This window comes from Trichechus manatus, unplaced genomic scaffold (genome assembly GCF_000243295.1).
Source record: "Trichechus manatus latirostris isolate Lorelei unplaced genomic scaffold, TriManLat1.0 scaffold00017, whole genome shotgun sequence".
Lineage (NCBI taxonomy): Eukaryota > Metazoa > Chordata > Mammalia > Sirenia > Trichechidae > Trichechus > Trichechus manatus.
Window position 1 is genome coordinate 23179586 of NW_004443953.1, and position 9066 is coordinate 23188651.

General features: G+C 41.0%; 1 pseudogene; it reads left to right on the top strand.

Moving 5' to 3' along the window:
• Positions 1-7527: 7527 nt before the first annotated feature.
• LOC101353298 (tRNA-specific adenosine deaminase 2 pseudogene) lies at positions 7528-8388 on the top strand (annotated as a pseudogene).
• Positions 8389-9066: the final 678 nt, after the last annotated feature.

The following is a 9066-nucleotide window of genomic DNA, read 5'->3' on the forward strand; positions in this document are numbered from 1 at the left end:
GGGATTGTAACACCACCCTTACCCAGGTCACATCCCTGATCCAATGTAAAGGGAGTTTCCCTGGGGTGTGGCCTGTACCACGTTTTATCTCTCAAGAGATAAAAGGAAAGGGAAGCAAACAGAGAGCTGGGGACCTCAAACCATCAAGAAAGCAGTGCTGGGAGCAGAGCATGTCCTTTGGACCAGGGTCCCTACACCGAGAAGCTCCTAGTCCGGGGGAACACTGATGAGAAGGCCAAGAGAGAGAGAAAGCCTTCCCCTGGAGCTGACACCCTGAATTTGGACTTTTAGCCTACTTTACTGTAAGGAAATAAACTTCTCTTTGTTAAAACCATCCACTTGTGGTATTTCTGTTATAGCAGCACTAGATGACTAAGATAGAATGGCAGAGTAGAAGCAGAGGAGGATTTGGGAGCAGAAGACTGTAGGGCCTTCCATAGTCCCTGAGATCAAGTTGAACTGACCACTTAGAACCACCCTGGTACTCAAAGGCATCTGCTGATGCCCAAGGTGTGCCAAGAAGACACTAGAAACAGGATGGTATTATTTTAGGTGTCATGCCAGCTTCCTGGAATGTAATGATGAGGCCCCATGCAGGATTCAGAGCTCATCATATTGATTGATTAGCAACGTCTGTCACAACATAAGAAAGGTTATTGCTGACCCTGCACCAGATTCTACTTTCTGAAATGAATAAGGACACCACATGATTCCTGATTCACTTTGGGATCTTTGGAATACAACTAGAATACCTCTGTGACTTATTACCCTTCTCATCATCAAATTGAATTTTACTAAGTTGCAAGTGTGAGAAATCCATCTCAAAGAAACACAAGGGAAAAAAGACAATTTTTGATACACATAATTCAGGAGTCCAGGGAAAATTCATGTCTGGATCCACATTCTCTGGCAGTTACATTAGCAATCTGCCTCCATCCTCAACTCTGATTGACCTGGAATTTTATTCTGCAGTAGGCTTTCTCCTTTGTGGTGGGAAAATTGTCCACCAGTTTTAGGTTTATATCCTACTGGCTTAGCAACCAGGAAAAAGGATATCTCTTTCCTAATTGTCTTAGTCATCTAGTGCTGCTACAACAGAAATACCACAAGTGGATGGCTTTAACAAAGAGAAATTTATTCTCTCATAGTCTAGGAGGCTAGAAGTCCGAATTCAGGGTGTGCCAGCTCCAGGGGAAAGCTTTCTCTCTCTGTCAGCTCTGGAGGAAGGTCCTTGTCATCAATCACCCCAGGTCAAGGAGCGTCTCAGCACAGGAACGTCAGGTCCAAAGGACATGCTCTGCTCCTGGCACTGCTTTCTTGGTGGAATGAGGTCCTCCTGTCTCTCTGCTTGCTTCCCTCTTTTATATCTCAAAAGAGATTGGCATAAAACACAGTCTAATGTTGTAGATTGAGTCCTGCCTCATTAACATAAGTGCTGCTAATCCCATCTCATCAACATACAGAGAAAGGATTTATAACACATAGGGAAATCACATCAGATAACAAAATGGTGGTTACACCATACTGGGAATCATGGCCCAGCCAAGTTGACAGATATTTTGGGGAGACACAATTCAATCCATAATACTAATCATTCCAGCAAAGGCCCTAGTGCAGGCATACTGGACAGCTTGGATCATATTACCATCCCTGAAGCAATCACTACAGCCAGGCAGATAAAATGTCCAAAATGGCCAGATTTGAGGCATAGGCTCACCCCTAAGGCCAGAGAGTGAGGTCTGCTCAATCTGAACAGCATGGTCTAGGGTACAGCTAACAGAAGAAAGAAGAATATACACAGGGTGGCAAAAACAAAGATACAAACTATAGGGTCCTTCCTACTTAATAGGTGAGAAAGGAGAAGTAATGGGAACACATAAGTCAGTCCGAATCTGCATGGATGCTTACTTGGATTGGATCATTCAATAATGAGAGCAAAAAGTCAGGGCAATAGGTCAGTAGCACTGGCACAATGGGGTGTTTGGAAAGAAGTCAACTGCTTTATTTTAAAGAAGGAAGTTGCTGCCATTTAAATGCCCAGAAATAGAATACATTTATTTCTGAGCATACACGGTACTGCATTTATTAAAGCTTATTATAAATGGAAAGAAAGCAAAGACAAGCACATGTCAATCTTGCATAAGACTGAAAATAAGAAAATATGATTGAAAACATATAGAAAAGAAAATATGTATAAATTGATTTAAAAATATATAATAAATAATTATTTTCAAGATAAAACCAATGGCAGCAGTCATTTACTCAAAGTAAAAAATGTATTCAGAGTTATCTAGGATTAAAAAAGGCCTTGAACTAGACCAGATATTTACTTCTGTGTTGCTTTATTTTTCTCTTTGTGTCCAACTGTAAAATATTAAATTCCAAATGGCCCAAGATTCTCCATCTTAGAGTGTCCAGGTCAATCTCAAGTCTAAACTTCTGCCCCAGGGTTTACAAAGTTTGGCAAATCCAAATGAACACGATCACCAACATTAGTACAGCCTCCACTCTCATTTGGAAAACCATGGCAAATTTCTTGCTTGGCATCATGTTTCATTAGAAACATGTAAATTAGAAAAACTCTAAATTAGAAAAAGTGAGCAGTGCACCTCATGAGCAGCCATGACTCATCTGTCAATGGAGGCTTGTGTGTTACTATGAAGCCAAACAGGTTTCAGTTAAATTTTCAGACTAAGATGGACTAGGGTGAAAGGCCTTGTGATCTACTTCTGAAAATCAGCCAATGAAAACAGAATGGTCCAATCCAATCCACAACCAATCATGGGGATGGTGCAGGACCAGGCAGTGTTTTGTTTCCTTGTGCATGTTTTGTTGTGCATTGACTTGACGGCAGCTAACAGCAGCAGCAACATATGATGAACTACTGGGACTTGACTAAATTACCAGAAATTTTTTTAAAAAAATAAGATAGTTGACTGCCTTTAATATTTTATTATCTTTAAAAAGTTTTATGCTGATATGAGCATGCCTTTGTATCTGAAGGAGAATTTATCTTCTCAGTTCTCAAGGTCAGAGATGAGGAAGATGGCAGTAATCATGAGAAATGATCAATAATAAGCTTTTTAAGATGGAAACAACCTAGATGCCCATCAACATATGAATGGATAAACAAATTATGGTACATACACACAATGGAATACTACGCAATGATAAAGAACAAGGATAAATCCAAAAAACATCTCACAACATGGATGAATCTGGAGGGCATTATGCTGAGTGAAATTAGTCAGTCACAGAAGAACAAATATTGTATGAGACCACTATTACAAGAACTCAGGAAAAGGTTTAAACGCAGAAGAGAACATTCTTTGATTGTTACAAGGATGCGGAGGGAGGGAGAGGGGTATTCACTAACTAGATAGTGACAAGAGTCATCTTGCGTGAAGGGAAGGACAACGCACAATACAGGGGAAGTCAGCACAACTGGACTAAACCAAAAGCTGAAAGTTTCCTGAACACAACCAAACACTTCAAGGGACAGAGTAGCAGGGGCTGGGGTCTGGGACCATGGTTTCAGAGGACATCTAGGTCAATTGGTATAACAACGTTTATTAAGAAAATGTTCTGCATCCCACTTTGGTGAGTAACGTCTGGGATCTTAAAAGCTTTCATGCAGCCATCTAAGATGCATCAATTTGTCCCAACTCACTTGGAACAAAAGAGAATGCAGAACACCAAAGATACGGGGAAAATATCAGCCCAAGAGACAAAAAGACCACATAAACCAGAGACTCCATCAGCCTGAGACCAGAAGAACTAGAGGATGCCTGGCTACCACCAATGACTGCCCTGACAGGGAACACAACAGAAAGTCCCTGACAGAGCAGGAGAAAAGTGTGGTGCAGAACTCAAATTCATGCAAAAAGACCAGACTTAATGGTCAGAGACTGAAGGAACCCTCGAAGCCATGGCCCCTGGATGCTCTGTTAAGCCGGAACTAAAACCATTACCAAAGCCCGCTCTTCAGCCAAAGATTAGACTGGACTATAAGACATAAAATGATAATTGTGAAGAGCGTGCTTCTTAGTTCAAGCAGATACAGGAGACCAAATGGGTGGCTCCTGTCTGGAGGCAGGATGAGAAAGCAGAAACGGACAGGAGCTGGTTGGATGGACACAGGAAACCTAGGGTGGAAAGGGGGAGTGTGCTGTCACATTACAGGGATTGCAACTAGTCTCACATAAAATTATGTGTATAAATGTTTGTATGAGAAATTAACTTGAGCTGTAAACTTTCACCTAAAGCACAATTAATAAATAAATAAATAAATGACGAGCTTTTTAACCACTACAACACAAGGGCTTCAAGAATAATCATAGGACTGAACTAGGAGCCAACATGGCACTACAGACAGAAGCACCATGCTGTCCCTCTACAGCAAAGACCCAAAAAACTAAGTAAAACAGATACAAACATAAATCCTGGAACCCTAAGCCTCAAATGAAGGGATAAAGAACTCAGTCAAGCACCGAATGGAATAAGAAACTGACAGACAACAGAACAAGGAGAGGTACAGAGTGGACTTCCCCTACCAGCTAACATGGAACGGATTCACCATCTTGGACCTCAGCCACCAAGGTACACAAACAGAGAGTATGGCAGGGCAACTTCACGGAACTCCCAATAGGAGACAGAGCACCTGGTAACCAGGGATACACTCTTTCCCATCCCCTAAGCTTCTTCCCTGTACAACGCCTCTGCCACTTTCTAATGGACCACAGTCACTCATCCAGAGACACATCATCTCTCTGACACTTGGGTCTGCCCCACCCCCATTAGCTGGCCCCTTCGGGGCCAATTTTTGGTTTTTGTTCTTGTTTCCTTGGCTTTTTTGTTGTTGTTGTTTCTTCTCTCTCTCTCATCTCCTTCTTTTCCTTTCTCTCGCCCAGCCTGCACCGTGTGCCATTTCTGCCCCTTTTTGTCCAGCTGTGCCATACCACTCAGCTAGAGAGCCATTGGAACATGGCTTCCCTGGTCTGCACCACCCCACTGGCAGGGTCCCTCGGTGCCATTTTTTTTTCTCAGTTTCTTATCTCTTTCCCTTCCTTCCTTTTCTTTTGCCTACCCACCTAGCCCTGTGTGCTGTCCCCACCCGTTCTTGACAGGCTGCGCCACATCGCTCAGCCAGAGAGCCACCAGCACACAGCCTCCCCATGTCTGCCCCACCCCCACTGGCAGGCTCCTTCAGCGCATTTATTTTTTCTTCTTTTGTTTGTTTTTGCTTTTCTTTTTTTTTCTCTGTTTCTTTTTGTTGCTGTTTCTTGTATCTCTCTCCCTTCCTTCCTTTCCTTTCTCCCACCCATTTAGCCCCATGTGCTGTCCTCCCCCATCTCAATGGTCTGTACTGTACCACTCAGCTAGAGAGTCTTGGGTACATGGCCTATTTGGGTCTGTGCTGCCCCTACAGCCTGTCTCCCTCAGCACCATATTTTTTATTTTTCTTTATCTTTTTCCTTCTGCCTCCCATCTAGGCTCTGCACTGCCTCACCCCTTCCTGTTGGGCTGTGCTGTGCTGCTTGGCGAGAGAGACATCAGCTCACTGTCACCCCAATTCTGCTACATCCCCAATGGCTGGCTCCCCTAACACCATATTTTTGTTTTTGTTTTTGCTTTCTTTTTCTCCTCTTCTTTCCCTTCTTTCCTTTCTCCTGCCCACCTAGCCTACCAGATTCTCTCTCTTTTTTTTCTCCTTTCTCTTGCCCACTTAGCTCCACACGTCACATCCCTTTCCCTCCCTCCTGCCTATCTGCACCGCACACTGGGCAACGCACCCCCAAGTGGCACAGGTGCAGACCACTGGACCCCACCCTGCACTGCCCCTCAGCCTCACCTCATTGGCCCCAGTATGTGCTGCAGATGACCTATCCCCATTCCTTCCCTCCCTCCCCTCGCTGGATCTGCCCTGCTGCACCATAGCTGAGCAACTAGCCCTGTCTACCTGGACAAGGTGGTGAGAAGTATCATGCCCACAGACAAGCAAGCAACAAAGCATGCACACCCCACCTACCCAGACATAAACAAATAAAACAAAAAAGCAAGATGAAACAAACAAATCTATAATCAATAAATGAAGAAAACAATTCCTGAATGTCTCAAAGACAGCAGACAATATCAAAACATATTAAGAAAACAGGATAGGATGGCTCCAGAAAGTGATCAAAATAAAACACCAGATGACCTTCTGGTAGAAGAAAAGGCACTGGAACTACCTGATAGGGAATTCAAAGCTCTAATATTCAGAACTATCCAAGAGATGAAGGAAAATATAGACAAAAATAAGGAAAAAATAGACAAAATCACAGAAAATACAGATAAAATCAGGGAAAACACAGACAAAGCAATGGAAGAAATCAGGAAAATAATACAGGAACAAAATGTCAAAATAAACAAACATCTAGAAATCATACAAAAACAGTGATTAGAAATTCAAAAGATAAACAAGATTTCAGAAATGGACAGTTCAATAGAAGGTTTTAGGAGCAAATTTGAAACAATGGAAGACAGGATCAGTGAAATTGAAGACAAATCCTTGGATACCACTTTGTTTGAGGAAAAATCAGAGAAAAGAATGGAGAAACCCTGAGAATGATGTGGAATGCAATCAAAAGCAAAAATATGCATGTGATCAGAGTTCCCAGAAGAGGAGAAAATGGAAAACACAGAGAGGATCATTGAAGATTTGCTGACAGAAAACTTCCCTAATATGAAAGATGAAAAGCTGACCATCCAAAAAGCTCAACGCACCCCATATAGGATAGACCCCAAAAGAAAATCACCAAAACATATCCTAATCACACTCACTAAAACCAAAAACAAAGAAAGGATCTTGAGAACAGCTTGACAAAAACAAAAAGTCACATACAAAGGGAAAACAAAAAGACTAAACTCTGATTACTTAGCAGAAACTGCAGGCAAGAAGGTGATGGCAGGACATCTATGAAACCTTGAAAGAAAAATATTGCCAATCAAGAATAATATATCCTTGGAGTTGTTAACCATTGTCATAAAACAATATGTGTACTGTTTAATGAGAAACTATTTGTTCTGTAAAACTTCATCTAAAGTACAATAAAAAAAGAAGAAGAAAAGAATAATGTATCCTGCAAAACTCTCACCCAAATATGATGGTGAAATTAGGACATTTCCAGATAAACAGAAATTAAAGAATATGTAAAAACAAAACCAAACTTGCAAGAATTATTAAAAGGAATCCTTCAGTCTGAGAACCAACAACATCAGAAAACCTGAAATTAGGACAGACAGTATCAGCCAGATACCAACCTAGGTAATGAACTCTCAAGGATAAAACAAAACTAAAAGGTTTACAACAGGGAACCAGAGATGTCAATCTGTAAATGACAACAACGTCAGAACAATAAAAGAGGGAATAAACAGTATAAGTATAGAACTTTCAAATGGAGAGGTAGTCAAGGCAATATCAAGTAATAAAATACTGGTTTAGCTCTGCGGCGGCCTCTAGAGTTGAGAGCGGCGGACCCGGGCCGCATGGAGGCAAAGGCAACATCCACGCTGGCTACCGGCGGCCCGTGCTCTCTGTCGGCAGAGGAGACCGAGAAGTGGATGGAGGCGGCGATGCACATGGCCAAAGATGCCCTAGAAAATCTTGAAGTTCCTGTTGGCTGCCTCACGGTCTACAACAATGAAATTGTGGGAAAGGGAAGAAATGAAGTCAATCAAACTAAAAATGCTACTCGGCATGCAGAAATGGTAGCCATCAATCAGGTCTTAGATTGGAGTCATCGCAGTGGGAAGAGTCCCTCTGAAGTGTTTGAACACACTGTGCTCTACATCACCGTGGAGCCCTGCATCATGTGTGCAGCTGCTCTGCACCTGAAGAGTATCCTTGGACTTCATGCGGTAAAGTCTTGTCCCCTCCCTATGAACACGAAAATGATCACACATACAACCCGTTCTGGTATTTATGAAACAAATCATAGGAGGTTCATGTTACAAAATATTGTGCCCCTGGGCCAAAAAAAAAAAAAAAGATAGTAAAACAACCTTTTCATTTTTAGGTCAATAAAAATATTACTATTATACCAGTAAGCTAGAGAAAGAAAAGCTTAGCACTAAACTTAAACTGCTATTAAGGATCAATCATCAATTAAGTTAAAGTAAATTATAAAACACTGTGCATAGGAAAAGAACTGAAGAATGGACACCTAAGTTTTGCCTTTGGATAGTGGATTACAGGTGATTTGCAATTTTTCTTTCTTTTTATCTGTTTTTGTTTGAAAAGTAAATAAGTAATAAACAAATCATTTATAACTGTAGGTAAATGGAAAATTGATGAAGTTGCAGCTCTTTGGATTGGGTATTGCATACAGTAAGCAACACAAATATTGAGGGGAACAGGTTAGTCACTAAAGATCTTTTAAAAAATTTATTTGAAAATTCCTAAACTCTCAGTTTCATACTTGCATATTTTTCTAAGTATTGTTTTGCTATATGTGTATGAATAATTTTATCACTGGAAAATATTAGAGATTTTTTATGATAAAATGTATAATCTATACTTTATAAAAGAGGAGTTATGGTCAACTAGAACCCTAAATTCATCTACTTTAAACATTGATGTGAATCATACAAGGTGATAGATCAGACTTCTACCTTATAGAACAGCAATCTAGACCTTGAGGGATGAAATACTTTATCCAGTGCCAAGCAGCCTATTATCGGGAGACTTAGAACCAGAACCAGATCGTCTTGCTTTTGACTTGAGTTATACTTACATGTAAGTTAGGGCACAGTGCCTGGTTGTTGCATGAATGGATAAACTCTTGCTATACGTTATCCTGATTGAAAACATGACCCATGAACTTTGAGTTCAAGTCCTATTTGATAATCAGACAGTACTATATCTGATTTCAGCTATCTTCATTCTTCCTCCCTGCTAGATTGTGAACTTTTTGAGACTGTGTATGAGATTACATCTCTTCTCATGTTGTTCTAACCCCAAAGAGGTTGATGCATTTAAGTGGCACTTAGCAGTTTATCAGTGCTAAGTTTAAAAAAAAAAAAAAA